Below are 22333 nucleotides of genomic sequence, written 5' to 3'. Positions count from 1 at the left end.
TAAAATAGAAATGTTGGGCTGTAGGGGCCAAACCTGTAACTTTCTCTTTATCAATGTGCAAAACCCTAGAGTTGTTCTTGACTCTTTCTGACCTTTCCCTTTTATAGCCACAATAGAATGGTTGTGAGTCAGGCTCTATAGTCAGATTCCAGCTAGGGTCAAACCTCAGCCCTGCCACTTTTCTGCTGGGTGATTTTGGGTAAATTAGTCAATCTTTCTGTGCTTCAGTTCTTTTTATCTGCAAAATAAGAATCATAAATTTGCTGACCATGTAAGATTGTTTTGTAGATGAAAGGCATATAGAGTACTCACGATGCTTGACATGACATAAGTTTTCTATAAATGTTATTCACACCTTTCCTTTCATTCTTCTAGATCTGACCTTTATCTTCCTACATCTGGACAAAAATAGTCCCCTAACCAGTTTCCTTGCTTCTTGTCTCTTGCATTTACTATTTTCTTTCTTTCTTTTTGTGGTTCTGGAGATTGAGCCCAGGGACACTACCACTGAGCTATATCCTCAGCAATTTCCATTTTTTTATTTTGAGATGAGTTCTTGCTAAGTCACCCAGGCTGGCTTCAAACTTGTCATCCTCCTGCCTCAGCCTCCCAGATTGCTGGGATTACAGTCATGCACAACTGTGCCTGGCTTTTTTAAAGCTATTAGGAAGTGAAACCATACTTTGCTTATTCTGTTCTCTTAATCAGAAACTTAATAGCCTACAGCATCATGCACAGACTCTTCAGGCTTGCAGCCAGTGCCCCACATCCCAGACCTCCTCCCCTTGACAATGAGTTTAGTTGTTGTACACTCTGAGGGAACAGTCCCCACAAGACGGCCTCACTTCTAACATCAGCTGCTAGCTTAGTGATTCCTAGGACCATCCTTATTTCAGATCAGCTGGTTACAAGTTTGGGGGTACCCTCAACTACTGTTAGGTTCCATAATTCACTAGAATGACTTATAGAACTCTAGAGAGTATTATACTTATTATTAAATATTTTTTATAGCAAAAAGAGAAAAATTAAAATCAGCCAAGGGAAGAAAAAACAGGGCAGCATCCAGGAGGAATCTAACTATGGAGCTGTCAGTCATTTTCTCCCTGTGGAGTTAGAACCTAGAAGAGATTGGCAAAGCTCCATCTAGAAAGGGCAATTGTTCTCCCTGAAGGGAGACCAGTTCCTCGTAGATGGTCAGATGACCTCCTTCTGGTCACCATGTGTGACAAAATGCACAAAACCTTGCCAACTGCAGAAGCTCACCCAAATCCGTGGTGTACAGTTTTTATTGGGGCCCAATCGCATACTGTTGTGTGGCTGACCTTTAGTCTCCATCCTTTCTTAGAGGTCAGGCTAATTAATCATCAATTCCTCTGGAGGTCATAAGTGATACTGTGTGACCTCAAGGTCCCGTTATAAGTCACACTGTTAAACTGTTAGTAGTCACAGCCCCCTATCATGCAAGACATTGAAGGGAGACCAGTTCCTTGTAGCTGGAAGCAAAGACTGGACATCACTTTGGTTAATTCTTCATTGCACAGATTCATTTCTCATTATTCTTTTATAGGACATCTCTTGCCAAACCACCTAAACTTTCATTTAACCTGTAATATTTCCCCTTTGCTTTCAGGATGCTTGAGTGTTAAGTTTAGTGATTAGTGATTATAGAGTCTGGCTCGATAATCAGTTTTTTATAGTCTGGCTCAAGTCTTACTTGCCCCCTGAAATTTGATTTGCCTACTCAAAGTTTTCCTAATCACCCACTTTTCTAACTATTTGGGCATTTACCTTATATGACGCTGCAGTCTGGCCTGTATTGATAGACTTCACCGATCCTTATATCTCTTTGTAGCTTTAGTATCCACTGCAAAATAATTGCTTAGATAATTCTTGTTAATCATAATGATATTTTTTGTGGTATGTAAGGTTGTTGAAATGAATTAACTAAGTTTCTCGTTGATTATAAAACAGGCATCTTTATTATCTTTATCTTACTTTTTCTGATTACTTGAGATATACTTTAGATAGGTATCTTTCTAAATGAATTATTAACCTCTAAGGTAATAGAATTCAAACTGAGTTTTGGAACATTTGCAAGTGGTAAAAATGATTGGTGAGTTGACATTTGCGATCCTCCAATAAGTCCAAAAATATTTTCCCCAAGCTGGAAGTTTTTGCTATACTGGTTTGGTGGTTATTTTTCAATAGTCTAGTTCCTGTAACTCCTGGTGGGTTAGAACCTAGAAGAGATTGGCAAAACTCCATTTAGAAGCACTGTTGAAAAATAATTGATGCCTTAAATACCAGTGTTTTAATTATTTTAGTATCCTGAGATCTCAGGATTCAGTACTTAGGTGGGATAGTGTGTGTAGACAGATTTTTGTTGTTGTTGTTGTTGCTGCTGGGTAGACAGAGAGGTTGCCTCATCCTTACTGAAATATGTTTTTTTTTTAACCCAAATGTTTAAATTATTGGCTCCTTTCAGATATAGCCTCCATCTATGTTTTTATTTAGACTGTGCCTGAATTGCCATGACAACTGTGTATGTGTGTGTGTGTGTATGTGTGTGTGTATGTGCAGGATTGTGTCAGGAAGAGCACCTTCTACATCTAGGCAGAAATTGAGTGGGTGTGCTGAGCAGGGAGTGTTTCCCCACCCACTTACACAACAGTGCTGGAAAAGGTTGAAGACATCTTTCAGGATCGCTCTTTTAACTAAGATCCCAATCCGTTTTTCTATCCAGTACAGCATAGCACTCAGTCAAGGTCAGTGAACTAAGCATCTAAGTTCTCATTCTGCATTGTACCAGTGCTCATTATGACTTGACAAGGTTCTGATCCTGCAGGCCCTATACCCAAGTCCCACTCTGGGGAACCACTTACAAATTATACTGTTTCAGGCTTCTGGGATTTTGTCACTTTTTTTCCCCTTAAGAATGCAGCTTCTTCAAGATGTTAATTTCCTGTCTCATTCAGCTTTGAACCAGGAAATCTATTTTGCTTATAGCTTGGCATATTGAGCCTCCTAATCTTCATGAACTTTCCATACCTTTGAAAACCACACTGACTCTTGAAAGCTTCTGGGTGGCTTTCCTCTAAGTACTTCTCTCACCACTCTAAATAATCCTGTGGAAGTCAAAGAATCAATAGTTCTCGAGTTGTTGCATTACTTTTTGTGGCTCTCGGAAGCTTTGGTCCAGAGTTCCTTTTGTCAATGTGAAAGACAAATGTAAAAAATTGGCTCAAACATGGCTGGTTGCCCCTGGACGCTTTATCTTGTATTGAAGCTGAATATGAGAGGGCAATACTATTTGAATATAAGAAGCATTGACTAATAGTTGTCAAGAGACAATCTGTTTACATGTAGACCAGAAAGATTTATTAGATCTGCTCATGTCCAGGTCACTCAAGTTTTTGTGACTTTTGTTCCCAAAGACCCAATCCTTGGTATTTTCTGCACTCTCTGCCCTACATAAACCTTCTATGTTGCAAAGGAAAGTCTAGGTAAAGGCTTGGGAGGACAAGCTCTTGCCAGACGCCTTTGAAAAAAACCCACAGTCTTTTACAGTTCCCTCAAGTGTGCTATTGTTTCCTATATTTTCAGATTCGTTGTTATGTGGGGTGCCCAAAGCCAATGGCATCCTTCATGCTGAAGAGATAGCAAGCATAGCCCTGGACCTGGTGCTGGACCTTAGAGATTCCAACATACAACTGAAAATCTGTGCTGGCATCCACTCAGATGAGGCAAGATAGGATGTGTGGAGAGCCCACTCTGTGCCCTTGCCTGTACCTCAGGACAAATCAGTTTTCATTGGATGCAACGTGACTCCATCTATGCAGTCCAGAGAAGAGAGAATACGTAGTTGTAATGTTAACATTTTGCTAAACACTGTTTCCCTTGGAAATGAAAACATGGGAGCAAAATGAACATTTATTACACACCTTTTATTATGTGCCAAGATTAATGCCAGTCATATCATATATAGGATCTCTTTTGACCTGAAATTGAAAGGTTATAATTATAATAATAATTATGATTATTGACTTTTTTTTATCAATATAAACATACATACAGTAAAGTGCACAGAATCTCACCCTGTTGCTCAAGCTGGTCTCAAACTCCTGGGCTCAGGTGATCTTCCCACTCAGCCTCCTGAGTAGCTGTGAGTACAGGCATATGCTACTGTGCCTGGTGCTGGATGAATTTTTATCTGTGTCTACGCAGGGAAGCAGCACTCAGATGAAGGTAGAGAACAGTTCTTGCACCCTAAGACCCAGTCACACCCTGTGGACTCTTTCCTCCCTGCACCCATCAATACCAGTGACCCCTGCCAAGGTAGCCACTCATCTAACTTTTATCTCCATACATTAATTTTGTCTGTATTTGAACTTAGGTATTCCCTAATGCATGCATTGCCCTTCCCTATATCATGTTGCATATAACTGTCGAAGATTATTATATTTTTGTTGTTTAACACTTTAAAATTTTATTTAAATTTATATTTTAACTGGTACATAAAATCGTATGCACTTATGAGGTACCATATGATATTTCAATACCTGTATACATTGTGAAATACTTAAATCAGGTTAAATATATCTGTCTCCTTGAACATTTGTCATTTTTTAAAAATATATTTTGTAGGTGGACACAATACCTTTATGTTAATGTGTTGCTGATGATCAAACCCAGTACCTCTCATGTGTTAGGTGAGCACTCTATAGCTGAGCCACAAACCCAGCCCTCATTTGTCATTTTTTTATGGTGAAAACTTTAAAAATCCTTTCTTCTAGCTTTTTGAAATGTACAACATATTATTGCTGTCTATAGTCTCCCTTCTATGCAACAGCACATGACCTGACTTCAGAACATACTACAAAGCTCTAGTTATCAAAACAGCATGGTACTAACTGAAAAACAAGACACATAGACCAATGGAATAGAATACAGAAAAAAGAAATAAACCCACACATGTATAGCTAACTGATTTTCAACAAAGTTGCTACAAATACACACTGGAGAAAAGACAGCCTTTAATAAATGGTGCTGGGAAAATTGAATATACACATGCAGAAATATGAAATCAGACACTTATCTCTCATCAGTTACAGAAATCAACTCAAAATGGATTAAAGACTTAAATGTATGAACAGAAACTATGAAGCTGTAGAAGAAAACAGAGAAAAAGCTTTAGGACATTGGAATGAGCAAGGATTTTCTACATGGAAGAAAGCTATGATGAAGTCAACGAGTTGGGTTACAACTCAGTCTCCTGAAAATGGTGATTCTACTATTTTCTCTAGTCTTGTTTTTTTTTAAATAATGAGTTGTATGATAATGTTAATTGGAGCAAGATATATCTCAGGTATACCATAATAATTCCAACCATGGATTCCCAAGATGTGAGCTTTTTACATAATGAAAGAATCCAGCAATTCTGTCTCTTAATGTGATGACACTACTTTAGACTCTGACTTTATTTATAAATCACTTGCTACATGACCTATGAGAAGCCTATAAGTAGACCTATGGCTTGAAAAAAAGAAATCACAGTAGAAATACAAAGCAAAACAAAAAGACCTCAAAAGCATAGGAAATGAAAGCAAAAGTAGGCAAATGGGATTCCATCAAACTAGAGAGCTATGGCCCTGCAAAGGAAGGAATCAAGAGTGAAGACAAAGCCTACAGAATAGGAAAAATGTTTGTAAACTATTCATGTGACAAGGGATTAATATCCAGCATTTATTAGGAACCTGACTTAATAGCAAAAACCCCAAATAACCCAATTAAAAAAGGGACAATAGACTTAAATAGATATTTCTCAAAAGAATATATGCAAATGGCCAATGGGTATAGGACAGATACTTTTAAAGAAAATCAAGCACCCTTCAGGCCACAGAAGCATTTAACATAATCACAGTGATTTGATTCATCTTGTCTGCCAGGGAAATCAACTAGATGTATTGCTTAGAGGAAGCCAAATAGTTCTTGTGTATTTACATACATAATACATAAAAAGGCACCGAGTACTGCATGTGGAGAGAAGTTATGTAAATCTTGGCCAGCCAAACTATAATTATATTCATTTATTCCAGATTCTAGCTATTCAGAGAAGTGATTCTTCCCACACCCTAATTTTAAAAACGGGAATACATGCATTTGGAACAAAATGTAAAGTGTACAACACAAAGACTTATATGGAAATGTTAACAACAGCACTATTCATGATAGTCCCAAACTGGACACAATCTGAACATCCATCAACTGATGAATGGTTAAACAAATTTGTCATACATTCATACTATGGAATATTATTCAGCAATAAAAAGAAATGGAATATTAGAACATGCAGCTATGTGGATGAATTTCAAAAGCATACTAAACAAAAGCTTAAGTGCTATATACTGTAAGTTGCCATTTTTATGACACAGTAGAAAAGGCAAACCAATTATGTCAGAATACAGATGGGTATTTGCCTGGGGTCCAGGTAGAGGAGGGAATTGATTGCCGAGGGTGCAAGGGAATGTTAGGCTGTCTTGATTGAATGGTTAATTGATGACCTGATTATATACTTACTCAAATTCATTAAACTATGTACTTAAAGTGGGTGAATATTATATATAAACTATACCTTAATGAAGCTAGAAAAAATGTCCAAGTGTGCAAAAAGGAACACACGGTGACAAGTAATTCTCCCTCTCACATCTGTGTTTTTGTCCCTTTCCTGCCTGGGTTCCCCTCCCCTTCATGACTTTTGTAGTGGTTCTTTAGATTTACATACTAATCCCCTGAATAACTTAAAAATTAGGTTAAGAAGTCCTGAATTCAGATGCCAGATTTGGATAACTAATATCATCAAAAGGTTCCCAATATCATCTGACTGAATGCACAGTAGAGCTCTTTCTCTGTTTCTTGGTGTCCCAGATTGAATGCTTGCTGTGGACCAGCTACTTTGCAAAACTTCTCATCCAATACTCAGTAATGTGAAATATGTATTAATCACCTTGGATAAATGAGGGAGGCTGGGTAACAAGCTTACCCAGTCCAAGGATACCTAGCTAGTAAATATCAGAGCTGGGGTTCAAATCCAGACAAATAGTCCATGGTCCACAACCCACGGAGTTGTCATCTTGATTTGTAAGAGAGAGAGGGAGGACCCCTGGGTCAACACAGTGGCATGAAAGATCTTACTCCCAAATCCTGTAACTGCCAAAACCTGAAATTTAGAACAATCTGCCTCCCCTCCCTCAACCTTCACACCCCTTCAGAGTTTTTGATTGGTACTTGTTCTCAAAACAAGAATATTCTAGTTTAATTTTATTGTATGACATTCTTCAGGGCCTTGGGTGTTTTAATCTTTGCTTCTTATTCAATGAAAATTAATTCTATTGCAAAAGATACAGGTCAGACTTTCAGGTTAGCTTTTTTTTTTTTCTCCTAGTCTGTATTGAAATTTTATCAAATTTGTTTTTCCTATTCTTTCAATAGTGATAAAGCCCTTCCTTTTCACCAAGCTCCTTCTAAAAATAATACCCTCAAGGGATATGGGCAGGCAGGCATTTACATTGGCCAATGTGATGATCACTGCAAGAATTTTAGCAAAACAAACAAACATTCGGAGTCCTGTGGATCACACCTGCTCTATCGTTTCAACCTATCTTCAGTTGAGACTGGCAAAGACCAGGTCAGATCTTGGCACAATATTGGAAACAATCCCAGCTTGCAAAGAAAAAGGGAAGGAATGCAATGAGACTGCGATTGCCAAAAACATTCCAGTGCTTCTTTTAAATTCTGTTGTATTGTACTAAACTATTCTCTCTGCCCTCTTCAAAAGGTGGCTCTGGCCTGACTGCTAAAGCGATGTGCCTCGTGCAATGTCAAACTCCAGGAAGTTCCTGTCAAAATTTCTATAGCAAGTTGAGCATCCATTCTGAATGTGCTTTTGTTCATCAGTGGGTGTGCGGGACGAGCAGACAGCTGGAATATTTTTCTAAATGCAAAGTTAAAACTGTGTTGTCATAGGGTGCCAGCAGCCCCATCCTGCTGAGATTAAAGTTCTGCCTGTCTCTCTAGCTTCCCTGCTCTGTGAGCAGGGGCAGAGTTGTGGTTATTGTTTCATGCTCAGTGCTCTACTCTCTGCCCGGCACACAGAAGGTGCTCAATAATAAAGCATGGCTGGGACAGGTGACAGCAGCATCTAAGCTATCTTCCTGCAAGAGCAGAAGAGTCCCCCTAGGGGCCAGGCAGTCCAGGGAAGTGGTTGGTTTGAGGCCATATCAAGCGGGATGGTGAGTATTTGCCCCTTTCTGATGAGGCAGCAACCACTGAGTTCATCTGATAGAGGCTGCACAGTGCTGGGGTTGCCAGATCTTCAAGTTGCCAAGAGAATTTGGAAGTCTGGATATTTATGTGGACTTTCCTGAATTTTATAACACTAGGCAAAATGTTTTTCCATCAGCTATATTGGATTGAGGAGTATAGACCCTCTTTTCTAGGCATTGAAAGGATTTAAAGATTTACTTTCATAAAAGAATCCAAAGCTGTGTTCCATAGAGTAACTTAAAAAAATAATAAATTTGTATCACTTCTCTCTTGACCCCCCGCCAAGGGATGGTGGTGCTTTGACTAAAATTGGAGCCTGGCACAAGTTGCACACAAGCCATGGTGACCCCAGTTGTGTAACTTAGTCCCTTACTCCCTTCTCTTCCGCCCTAGGAAATGGACTCTGGGGGTGCCCTAAGGTCCTTGGGTTTTTGTTTCTACCTGGAGAGGTGACTGGAAGCTGGGGGGTACATTTTAGGCCCAGGCTGGCCCTGTGCATCTTTTCCCTGCCTTCTCAGCCTCTTCTTCTCTCTTGACTCCTCCCCATCAGCACTTAAACATGTCCAGGTCTCTCTGAACTTAAATAACCTCACATTCCTATGCAGTTACTGTTTAATCTTCTTCCACCCTTTCACCATCTGTCTCCTCTTCTTCCTCCTCCTCCTCCTTTGTAGGGGATGGAACTCAGAGCCTCATCCATGCTAGTCAAGTGCTCCACCACTGTACCAAACACCCAACCCCCATCTGTCTTTATAATGAATCGTCTATCCCTGCTGCCTCCACATCTGTGATTTGGCATCCGTCCCACCACACCTCTGAAATTAACTCTGCAAGGCCAGGAGGGACCTCCAGTGATGTTTTCCTGCTTTCATCTTGATTTTTTAGAGGCATTCAACTTTGCTGATTGATTCCTCCCACTTGAAAAAGTTCTCTCTCCTCAACCATCTCACTCTTCCATTTAAAACCCTATGCTGGTTCCTCTAACATGGCTCCCAGGCCCACGCGCCCGGTCAAGGTTAGCATCTCCAGCCCAGCTCCTTCCTTTGTGGTCTGCTATACTAACCTCTTAGCTTCTGTTTACCTGCACTTCAGATCATGGCGCCTTGGCCTCTCTCCCTCTGTGCACTGCAGCCCCTGGGTTTCACTTTGCCTGGCTGGCTAGTTTCCACATGTCTAGAGCTGCAGCTTTCTCTGAACCTTCATAAGGGTGAGGTGCTCCTTCCTGAACTCCGTGGCCATATTGTTCTTTCCACATGCTTCCTACTTCGCAATGCTGTGATGGCTTAAATGCAGGCTCTGAGAAGGAAGAGCCAGGTTTTCTTCTTAAAAAAAAAAAATCCTTTTTGCATGATAGACTCTTGGATCATCATAGAGTAGGTCACACACACAGACACACACACACACACACACACACACACACACACACACACACACAAAATAGATGAATGAATTCCCAAGAACCTTTGGTAATAATTCCCAGAAAACCAACCAGTGGTGTATGGGAGCCAGCTCCCAGGGCTCCCAGGAGCCACATGTGTACTCAGGGATTCCACGTTGATAGCTCAAAATTGATTATGGCTATAAATCATGACTCTTCCCACTGCCACTTTCCAACTGATGTATAATTGTGTTGGAGAATTCTCTAAATAGGCTAAACCCCCTCAGCAATGACGTGGAAGCAGTTCATTAATCTAAGCATACTATTTGGAAACCTGATAATAACAATTTCACGACGATTTACTATGTGCCAGATTTAATGCTTAGCACTTTACATACTTGATCTTATTTAACCTTTGAAACAAGCAGGTAGAGTAAGAATTATTAACCTACTGTATAGAGGAAGACACTGAGAATAGAATCTGTGGAAGTCTGCTCAGCTGGTTAGGCAGAAGTGGAAACGGACACCACATCTGATTACTGAAGCAGGAATCTTAACTCTGTACTCTGCTGCCTTTCATAGCCAGGTGCTTGGGACCTCAGTTCCTATTTCTCATCCTCCATTCTCCAAAACTATCCTTGGGTTTTCAGCTGGCTTTCACAGCCAACCTTCCAGCTGACTGGGAAAAAGCCCCATGGATAATCATCTTGCAGTAGGCCAACCAAGATCTCGGCAGGCATTTCATCCAAGACCAAAAAGTAACCAGGGGTTGTAGGAACCAGGTGTCAGCAACAGATTAACATTTTGAATTGAGACACTGATTTTTAGTGATTTGATGACAACAATGGTGGAAATTATTCTTTTGTTTTTGTTGTTGTTTTTGTGCTACTGGGGATTAAACCCAGGGCCTTGTACATGATAGGTAAAGTGCTTACCACCAACATCCCCCAGCCAAAGAAATTGTTCCTGAATAGAACTTTTCCACCCTCTGGGATAATATGGGTAAACATTGTTTGTATTCAGGGTTTAAGTGCTTCAGGGAAGTGCCAAAACACCATCAAGCACATGTCCCAAGGCTATCTCCCCAGGGTCCCTAACAACAAAACTAATACTTGGTGGTTATAGGGCACTTTGAATTCAGAATCTAAATAATGCCCTATCAGGGAAGAATGAAAGCTTTCCCTCTATCCTCTTAGGTTCAGTGACTTGGGTCCTACAAATGGAACTGACAAAAGGCAGATTAATAAGAGAATAAGGTTTATTTGATATGTGTATGGAGTCCTCATAGAAGTGAAAGGAAAACCCCAATGAGCCAGTTAGACCCAGAGGCTTATATACCATTTTAACAAAGGGTGATACATTTGTGCAAAAGTGATAAGACAAAGGAAAAGCACTTTTAGCTTCTAAGTACAATAAATTGTGGGAGGGTAAATATGTGGGGGAAACTAATAGAAGAGCAAGGTTATTTTAAAATAAGCTTTGTTATGTTATGCAAATTCCTCTTAGTGCTAGTTCTGGGCTGAATCTGGAGCCTCTCTCATTCTGCCTTTTCTGGTGGTGGTGGTGGTGAGGGGAAGCAACTTCACAAAGGGAAATCTGTGCCTAGCTTTTAGGCAGATAGGAGGAGGGTAGAATGCTTGTTTCTGTTCTGTTGATTCTTAGTTGCCTCTAGATCAAAATTCTCCTTATGCCAAAGTAGCATCTTTTGGGGTGGCATATCCTGAGCCCTTTGGTCCATAAACTAATATCTGCCTGTGTGCACAGCTCCGTGAAGATGGTGGTGGGTAAACTAGATGCCGCTGCTGCTGCTCCTGTGCTCACAGCCCACATGTCCTCCTTGCTTGAAACTGCTGCATTTAAACAATCCCACCCCATGTCCATATCCTTCCTACCAGCCTCTCTCTCTCTCTCTCTCTCTCTCTCTCTCTCTCTCTCTCTCTCTCTCTCTGTTCTTTAACTGCATCAAGATGTCAAGATCACAAGCATTCTAGTCTAAGCAGTTACCCTGGTTTTCTTTCTAATTCAGCTGCTGGTCTCTGGTTGAGGACTCTCAATTCTGTACCACCTGCTTCTTCCTCTGCACTTCCTCAGTTAGCCCTGCAGTCTCAGTCTCTCTTATTGCAAACTGATGCTGATGACTCTACCTAAGGAGCCATGTTTTCTGCCATGATCTGAGGTTCCTTGAGCCCCAGAAATAGGGACCCTTTTTATTTTCTCAGATGTCTTCCTTTCTTACTCCACTTTGTTGGCTCTTGCTGACTTCCCATCTCTCCTTTGAACTGTATCCCCACACCCTTAAATCACTCTAAGAGGAACCAAGTCTTTTCTTTCTTGGAGAAAATAGTTCTTAGATGTGAACTTTTCATTTCACCTTTAAACTTACCTGTTTAAACTTACCTGTATTTAACTCTCATTTTCCCCCCATTTTAGAAAAAGAGTTGCTTTTTTTCTCTATAAAGCTGAATTCTTTTTCCCAGTTAGTTCTCTTGAATATTTAAAATAGTAAATGTACCGATGTAATCTCTCTGCTTGGAACCTTTGCATGGTTCCAGCTGCATCCTCACTAAAAACCAAATTCCTGGTCATGATCTTCAAGAAGAGCTTGCACTAGCCTGGCACGGTGGCACATGCCTGTAATCCCAGTGACTCAGAGGCTGAGGCAGGATGATTGCAAGTTCAAGGAAGGTCAGCTTCAGCACTTTGGTGAGGTCCTATGCAACTTAACAAGACCCTGTCTCAAAATAAAAAATAAAAAGGGTGGAGATGTAGCTCAGTGGTTTATCACCCCTGAGTTCAGTCTCTAGCACTTGCCCTCCCACCCCCCCCCCCCAAAAAAAAGGAAAAGAAAAGCTTGCACTAAAATGACAATTCTCTTCTCAGGCTGCTCTGGGAAACTTAAAAGCATAACCACACCAGGTGCCTCCCCCAGACATTCTGATTTTATCGGATGGGGTGAGATCTGGTCAACATTTTTAAAAAACACTTCCCATGGGATTGTGCTTACCTCCCTTGCAGCACCTCATACCATTCGCCCCTTATTCTCCATCTGTTTTAAAAAATATTTTTATTGGTGCATTACAATTATACATAATAGTGAGATTCATTCTTACATATTCATATCCACTCATAGCATAACTTAGTCTATTTCATTCTCCCATGCCTCCCCTTTCCCTCCCTTCCTCCCTCCCCCGTGCCCCACCTACTACTGTACTGGTTGATCTCCCTTCTATTTTCATAGAAAAAAATAATCTCTTTTATTCTCTCTTTAGCTTCCACATATGAGAGATAACACATGACCTTGACTTTCTGAGACTGACTTAATTCACTTAGATGATGTTCTTAGTTCCATTTTCCTGCATATAACAATTTCATTCCTTTTTATGGCCGAGTAAAACATCAGGTATACATACCACATTTTTTTTGTCCTTTTGCCTGTTGACAGTCAAACCTAGGCTGGTTCCATAACTTGTCTATTGTGAATTGTGTTGCTTATAAACATAGATATGCAGGTATGGCTATAAAACTAATAGTAAGTAGTTTTTTGGATAAATACTGAAGAGTGGTATAGCTGGGTCATTTGGTGTTTCCTTTTCTAGTCTTGTGAGGAATCTCCGTAGTGATTTCCTTAGTATCTGTACTAATTTATAATTCCACCAACAGTGTATGAGTGTTCCCTTCTCCCCTCATCCTTGCCAGACTTTGTTACTGGTTGTATTTGATGACTTCTATTTTAACTGGAGTGAGATGAAATTTCACTGTAGTTTTGAGTTGCATTTCCTGATTGCTTAAGATGTTGAACATTTTTCACTTATTTGATGACTGTTTGTATTTCTTCTTTTGAGAAATGTCTGTTCAATTTATTTGCCCACTTATTGATTAGGCTGTTTTTCTTGTGTTGTGTTTTTGAGTTCTTTATATATTCTGGATATTAATTCCTGACAGAGGAGTAGCTAGGAAAGATATTTTTTTCCCATTCTGTAAGTTCTCTCTTCATGCTCTTGTTTCCTTTGCTGTGCAGAAACTTTGTAATTGGATGCCACCCCATTTATTAATTCTTGGTTTAATTTCCTGTTGTTCTCTGTCTTACCCATCCCATCCAATCTCCACAAGACTCTTCCCCACACTTCAGGCTTTATTTGTTTATTTTGTTGGTGAACTATAATTACACCTAATACTGGGATTCATTGTTACACATTCATACATACACATACCATAATTTGATCAATTTAATTCCCCCAAACTTCTTTTCCCCTCACCTCTTCTCTCCCTCTGGTCCCCTCCATTTACTCTTCTGTTCTCCCTTCTATTTTTAGGAGGTTCCCCCTTTTCCTTTTCTCTTTCTGTTTATATGTGGGAAGTTACTTCCTATCCCACTAGCCCATTTGTTCCCACATACCTGGCTTTAGGTTGTCGGTCTGCTTCTTGTTTCTCATCTGTCTTCCCACTGCTGGGCTGGAAACTTCCTGGGGCAGGGACCCTTCTCTGTAGTTTGTCATTGAATCCCTAATCCCTAAGGGTTTGAGGAATTAATAATAGATAAGGAATTGCGTTTGATCTTACCTTCTTCCCTTGGGACCTCTTTCCATTGCTTTCTTTTCTTTCTAGCATCTTTAGACTTTTCCCATGGATCCATTTCTCTCACTAAAATCATACTCAGAACATTGCCATCCCAAAACAAATGTGCATAGCAAGCCTCTCTTGACACTCCTTCCTACCTAACTTTAATCCTGCCTTCCTTCTTTTACTTAGAGAGGCAGTTTAGCTTGAGAAGAAGTCAGGGTCTGAAATCAGATTGCCTGGATTCAAAGCAGATTTTTTTCTACCTATGAGAGTTGAGATTTTGTGTAAATTACTTTACCACTGTGTGACTGGTTTTTATCGTCCTGATAACAGTCTTTCCTCCCGCAGAGTTGCTATGAGGATTCAGTGAGAAATACTATATAAACGATACATAGCCCCGAAGCATTACCAAATCCCATAGGCTTTTTTTTTTTTTTTTGTCATTTTGCAGTACTGGAGATTGAACCTAAGGAAGTGCATGATACTAGCAAGCACTCTAACACTAAACTACATCCCTAGCCCTTTCTGATTCATTTCGAGACAGAGTTTAGCTACCTTGCTCAGGCTGTCCATGAACTTGCAATGTCCCTGCCTCAGCTCCTGGGTAGCTGGGTTTATAGCTGTGTACCAATAAACCTTGCCTGTAACACCCCCCCCCACCTTTTTTTTATATTTATTTTTCAGTTTTCGGAGGACACAACATCTTTGTACATGGTGCTGAGGATCCAACCCGGGCCGCTTGCATGCCAGGCGAGCACGCTAAGGCTTGAGCCACATCCCCAGCCCCGCCTTTTTTTTTTTTTTAATGCCTCAATCTTGCTGAAGCATGAGACTCTGTTGATCACCTCTTCCATCACTCTCTCTTCTTCTCTCCCTGTTCCCTTTGCTTTCTTCCATATTTCTAGCTGCTCCTTCTTTGGGTCTCCTTTACTGTTTTCTTCTTCTTTTTTGGCTCCGGGGCTTTGTCTTTTGTGTTTTCACTCTTTCCGTTCAACCTGGTAGTTCATCCATATTTCTGGTTTATAAGCAACTCTTTGCCAATGAAAAGTCCCAAATCATTATCTATATGCCAGATCTCTCTCTTGAACTACAGGCTAATAATAGCACAAAAGACCCCTTTAACTGCATGTCCTACATGCACACCAGATCAAATATGTCTAAACTAGATTATTAGCCTCCCAGAAAAAATCTTCTCCTTAATTTCTACCTCAATTTAGTCATACTTCCCGGCTTTGAAAAAATACTTGCTAGCTGAACCACCAAGCAAACACTCTGAATGCTGAACAGAAGGCTACATTCCTTAGGGAACAAAGAAGTAAGAGTTAAAGGTTGATTCAATACCTGCCAACAATCAAATGAAAAGAGAAGAATAAACTTTGGAATCAAACAGACTCTAGTTGGAATCTTAACTCTGACCTTTTTTGCATGTAAATTGGCTAAGAGTGCTTACCTGTCAAGCTTATGAGGATGCAAAGCACTTGGCACAAAGGAGATACACATTCAATGATAGATTTGTGTTTTCTTATCCCAGACTGAATTTATAACTTCCTTCATAGACCTATAGATTCTAAATCCATGAATTTTCTCCCTGACCAGGGCAAGTGGTTTCTAGAGTTGTTGGGGCCAAAATGCTTTGCAAATGTCTACTTGGAGACGCTGTAAACACAGCCTCCTGGATGGAGTTAACCTCTGGCACAGAGTTAAAGATTTGGTTCTCCTAGGGACTAGTTGGTGTCCTCTAAAAAACTATTTAAAACCTTTTCCTTTTAACTTTTTATTTGTGAAATCCAAATGGATCCAGTTCAGGGCTTCAACATCATAAATGCTCAGGGAAGAACAGGAGAAGCTTGACAGCAGGGGCAAACATCTGCTGGGACTCTGCATACAAAAATGCAGATTGGATGGAAATTTTGTGAAATAGGAGGTATTGTTTCAGTGAGCTGGTTGTGATCTGTATTCTTCAAGTTCTAAAAGATAAGGGGGTTCACATCATTTGACCCAGCCAACCCACTCCTTGGTTTATACCGAAAGGACTTAAAATCAGCATATACAGTGACACAGCCACATCAATGTTTATAGCAGCTCAATTCACAATAGCTAAATGGTGGAAGCAACCTAGATGCCTTTCAATAGATGAATGGATAAAGAAACTGGTATATATACACAATGGAATATTACTGAGTATTAAAAGAGGATAAAATTATGGCATTTGCAGGTAAATGCATGGAGTTAGAGAATATCATGTTAAGTGAAATAGGCCAGTGCCCCCAAAAGAAAGGCCAAATGTTTTCTTTGATATATGGATGCTGATCTATAATGGGGCAGGCAAGGGAAGAATGGAGGAACTTGTGGATTGGGCAGCGGGGTAGTGAGGGGAGGGGAAGGGTATGAGGATGGGAAAGATGGTGGAATGCAATAGACATCATTACCCTAGGTACATGCATGATTGCATGACTGGTGTGACTCTACATTATGTACAACTAGAGAAATGAAAAGTTGTGCTCCATTTATGTACAATGAATCAAAATGCATTATGCTGTCATGTATGACTAATTAGAACAATAAGAACAAAAGAAGATAAAGGAGTTCAAGCATTTCCAGATGCATTCTATTTGAGTTTAGGGCAAGGGTATTTGCTTCTTTGAAGAAGCTCATATAAACTTACCAGCAACCCCAAAGAGTGGAAAGTTGCCCTGGTGGATGGGAGTGAGAGTGGAGGGGGAGGTTTGAATTGGGCTGGAGGTGGTATATATTGCCTTTGTTGAGAGGATTTCCCTGCAACCTCCCTGCCAGCTGATCACAGAGGAGTAGAAGACATGGGTCAGCGTGTTCAGTACTGTAGCACCCAGCGCTCATTTTCACATCATCTTGTAAGAGAATTTGCAATTCCTGGGTCCCTACAAACAGAGTCATTGCTGATGGAGAAAATATGGGGTTGACACAGGTTATAGTGAATCAAAAACATCATCAAAGAAAAGTTGCACAGGATGGAGTAAGACATTCAAGGAAAGCTATTCATGTCGATTGCAATAGAGGGGAGAGATAGAAGTCAACTCCACTGAAACAAAAAGTGGGGAGCCTTTTTAAGTCCTGAGAAAGCTAGTACAAAAGTACTAGGGCATGTTAGGGAGTAGATGGATCCATGTGAATGAGGTCTTCAGTGTTTGCTAATGGTGCTTTTTGAAGTTAGGCTCCTAACCTTCCTTAGGGTCTGGGAGGTTTCTTGGTGATTAAGTTTCAAAGAGAAAGATCCAGATCCTTGAGAAGGATATTGCTGGGTTATGAAAGTGGCAAGAGACAGAGATTTACATCTTAGAGGATTAGAGAAAGAATTATAGCCCCAAGTTTTCTAAAGTAAATGCTCCAAGAAAGGAAGCCCAGGAAGAAAGCTGTCTAAAGTTTGGTCCAGCTGAGGGGAATATTAAAGGTATCTTAGTCAAAAGCCAACTACCAGAGGGGAAATTTCCAGTCAGACTGTTATGATGCATTACCACCCAGGTCATTTTGGTGTTACTTTTGGAAAAATCCAATAGTTGAGGAGTTTTGCCCTGTTCAAACCACTTTCTTTCATTAATAGAGGCTCTTTAACTGAAAGACTCAAATAGTAAAAAATTAGAAATTACTAAAAGCCTGCTCTCAAGTCCTCTGCTGGGTTGGTAAAAGCTCAAAATAAGGCCTCCTATCTAGAAAAATGTATTCTTTGCTTTATACAGACAACGGATTTAAGCTCACCCATTTTCCACTTCCCATGGCTTATCTTTATGGGGGATAGTTTAGGATTTAGAGTGATATTATTGGAGTGTTAAGGCACTAGCTTTGGGATTCTGGCTTCATAATTTATAAGTAGTATTGGGCATATATTTAACTTCCTTTAGTCTCAGTTACCTACACATAAAGTGTTATGAGTCTAGCTACCTCTTAGGGATTCTACAGAATTAAATGAAAGGGGGAAAAAGAAAAAAATAAAAATAAATGAGAGGTGTGGGGATTTAGCTCAGTGGTAGAGCACCTGCTTAGCATGCATGAGGTCCTGGGGTTTAATCCCCTATGAATACCACCAAAAAAAAAAAAAAAGAAAGAAAAGGGATTAAATAATATAGTACATATTAAAAGCTTATTATGGTACATAGCACATAGTTAAGTGCCAACAAATGGTAATAATTATTAATATGATGTAAAGTCTTTAAGGTACTTAAGAAGAGAATTTTAATATAAAATTTTTAAATGATAAGCACTATTTCAAGTTTATTTTCTGTTTTATGGGAAGTACTCAAAATTCACTATTTCATTCAGTCATGATTGGCTTGTGCAATTAATACAAATAATTATTCAGGGGATAATTATTCTGGTTGGCATTATTAAAAATTTGCCTATCTTTTTAGCTTTAATAAAATGTACTTAGATAGGCAGCGTAATAAAAACACAGAGGCTGGGCCACTCATTATTGTCACTTGTTAAACAGAGTTTAGGATTGACTGTGTCAGAGGAAAATAATGGCTCTCAGAGCCTGTTGGTGAGCAGGAGCTGAGCCAGGGGCCTCTTCCGACCCTCACTCTCAGTTTAGATGAGACAGAGGTGTAGTCAGGACTTCTTGGCCCACTTCCCCAGCTCCAGGATCCTAAGGCCCTGGGCGAAAGGAGATGAAAATCTTTAGGGCCCAGGGGTTAATTTTAAAGAGGATCAGTCTCTGGAGAGCAATGAAATTAATTGCATTAATTATCCTCAACTGTCCTCTCTATGCCCCCTCTGGGTTCCCCTGGTTTTTGTTTGTTTATGAGGGTACGGGATGAGTGTTGGGGCTGGAGCCTCTGGTAAGCAGGAGATAGCCTCTGGCCTACCAGGCCATGCAGTGTGGTGAGAGAGAAGTAGGGGGCTCTGGAAGAGATCTGGAAAGAGGATACTTCACATGTAAATTTATTCCCTCTGACTTAACCACACTAAGTTCCAACCTCTGCTAACTGCCAAGGCCCTGTTTTGACAAACCTTCCCTGTGGCGATATGGAAGTGTATGGAAGGGTGCATATGTGTTCATAGAGAGGTGCAAGGCAGGAGCCCTTCATCCCTAAGTGTGAGGTCATATTACTAGGTGATTTTAGGTGGTCAAGAGACACTCATTTAAATATTAAATCACATTATGAGAACATATCAGTTCATTTAAAGAAGAATGCTAACTTAATAACAGTGCAGCTGAATGCATGGTTGGGGTAAAAACCATGGAGTGAGATGTACCAGATATGGTAGACATTTAGATGAGAATGCAGGGTTTTCAGGGGATTTCATAGCTCTATTCTTGCCAGGACCACCAAAAGCTGGATGCTTGAAGGAGCTTTGTGATAAGAGGGGGCAGATTTTCTCGAACAACTATCCACAAAGAGTAGACACCAGTTTTTCTCTGGAATATGCAAGGCTTTCCCAGGTCAGCAGGCCCTGCCACATAACTACTATAGAAAAAGCTAATCACGTTCAGGATTTTATGTGAAACACTTGGGGATGTTTTCTAGGATGTGTCCCAAGATTCCTCTTTACTAGGTGAGATTCTTGGAGTTGAATGTCCTGGGTCATATGAACTTCAGAGTTACTTGATTTTTCATGGCAAAGCAAAAGAAGGAGATGTTGCCTGGATGTATGTACTATGCTTTTTCCTATACTGTCCTCCAACTTTGAAAATCCAGTTCAGTTCAAGTGCATATCAAATCCCGGAGCAAATTGGAAACTCTCTTTCTGGCTGTATTTGTGAATTTATGTCAAGGTAGATATTGGCTTTTTGTATCTGTGGAGGTGGGCAAGGGAGAGAAGCACTCCAAACAAACAAACAAACAACAACAACAACAAAAACAAAAAACAAAAACCAAAAAAAACCCTCCCCCCCAAAAGTCCTGTGTGTCATTGCCCTCAGAAAACTCATGGTTAGATTTTGCAGCATTGTATGCTGTACCTGCTAAAGGGGGAAAAGGCCCAAATAGGAAATCCTTTAATTTTTGATTTGATCTTGGCCCATGCAGGGTTTTGGACTAAACATCTGCTAGAGAATTGCACCTTTGCTTTGTCAAGTATATGTTTTTTATTTTATTTTATTTTTTCTATTCCCAGTCCTTTAGGAGCAGATTAGACCTTGTTTGAGATGCTCCTCCTTGGGGACAGGAAGAAGGGAGGAGAAGCAGGGTCAGCAGTCCCTGGAAAAATTGTGAAACAGTTAAAATACATCCTCAGTTTTTTCATATTCACTTTTCAAATCCTTCTCCCCAGCATTAGCATCTTCTCTTTCCCAGCCAGTGGATCCAGTACTCTTCCAGTGCCTGGGGGTTTTCCCATAAAAGAAGAAATCTATTCATTTACTCATTCACAATGAGCTACTACAAGGGTATTCCCTTTCTAAGGAGGGTTTATTTTTAAAAGAAGATCAATCTCTAGAAAAGGCAATGAAACTGATTTCACTAAAGTAATGAAACTGATTTCACTAAAGTAATTAAAATAGGCTTAGACCTGGTTATAACTAGAACAAAGGTAGGGGGAAGATAAAGGTGAGGGAGATTTCCAGTCCCCTAGGTTTTGACTCCACCCATAGAGGATACCTAGGGCAAAGGGCACTCCTGGCTTTCCTTCCAGTGGAGTTGCTAGCTTTGATGTGACCAGTATGCTTCATTCTGCTCCAGCTCCCCTAGATGGAAAGTCAGAGAAATAATAAGTGTGTGACTCAGCAAAAGTCTAAATAAACCAGTTCCGTCTGAAGCCAATATAACCTGTTATAAAATAAAGTGAAATACATTTACGTTATTTGTGGGCTGTTCCCTCCAGACATTGCCCAAATAGTTTCTGTGGTATTTTTGTATATTTAAAATATGAAATATGTTCAGAGAGAGTGCCATGGTAACCCACATAGAAAAACCCAGGGAAAGCAACTCACTTCTGTAGAAGGCTTAACTCTTGAGATTGTTTTTGCACAGGGCTCTCTGCCTGCATGGTGTTTCTCTATTGAAAGGGAATCTCAATTAATTCATCTGGATCTGCTGTACAAATACAAGCAGATGATGTTTCTCTTGTAGAGTGGATCTCAGTGAAGCTGGAGTGAAAACTTCCAAATATCAGTTTCCATGTAAATGAGATGCAATAGTTCTGACCCTGTGTGAGGAGGCTGTTATTGATCCACAGTTGATGGAAGGGCACTGATTTTTTCCCTAGGGGATACTGCCTGTTCAGTAACTGTCCTAAAAGGATGTCAGCCTTCAGAGTTACTGGGTCACCATCCTCTTTTAGTTCAGGAAGAGCCTAGTAGCTGCAGAGTCCAAGTTTATCTCTGCCCTTCCAGCTTGGCAGCACATATGGATTCGTTAGCCATTGCAGCATTAGTGAGTGTGTGTGGGTGGCCGTGATTCATTAGTCAGCCTGTGTGTCGTGGTGCCCATGAAGCCAGTTGTCTCTGCCCCAAATGTGGGGCATGCACTCAGCAGTAACAGGGGAGCCAATTAAAGAGCTGCCATTTGGAGATGCCAATCCCTGGAGACCCCAGGGTTCCCTAGGTGGACTTGAAGATGTGTGTTGTCATGTCCAATGAGTTCGTGAGTCTGTCACCAGTTGGCACCCTTTCTGGCTGAGTTGCTACTTTTTTCCTAATTAAATACTTGTGTTTTTCCTCCCTAAGGGAAAGGGAAAATGGTCACCTGTTATCTGCGGAAGAAAAAAAAAAGTTTGCTGCAGTTCCCAAAGAGGTCTGTGGCACTACTATTCTCTTTCAAGGACAAAAGAGAAGCTCTTTTAATTTCTTATGAGCCGCTCTTTAACTCAGCTTAAAATCATTTATTTGTTCTACACCTGGCTTTTGACGCTAGCCATGTAGATCAGTTTGTCACACTCTTCTCATGAAATGCAAAGCAGCCTGGAGTTGGAAATTTTAGTAGCATCTTGGGGCCATATGGGAAGGGGTGAAATCTGCTCCCTTTAGACCATCTGAAACCATAGAGGACTAAAACCAAATAAGCTCTCTCTCTGCGCACCCCCCCTCCCACAATTTTCCTTTTCCCTAGGGAAAATGAATAAATTGTTGCCCCTTGTATGCGTACATATGCAGCTAAAAGG

The sequence above is a fragment of the Ictidomys tridecemlineatus genome, chromosome 4 (genome assembly GCF_052094955.1).
Source record: "Ictidomys tridecemlineatus isolate mIctTri1 chromosome 4, mIctTri1.hap1, whole genome shotgun sequence".
Taxonomy (NCBI): domain Eukaryota; kingdom Metazoa; phylum Chordata; class Mammalia; order Rodentia; family Sciuridae; genus Ictidomys; species Ictidomys tridecemlineatus.
Note: the sequence above shows the minus strand (reverse complement) of the source record.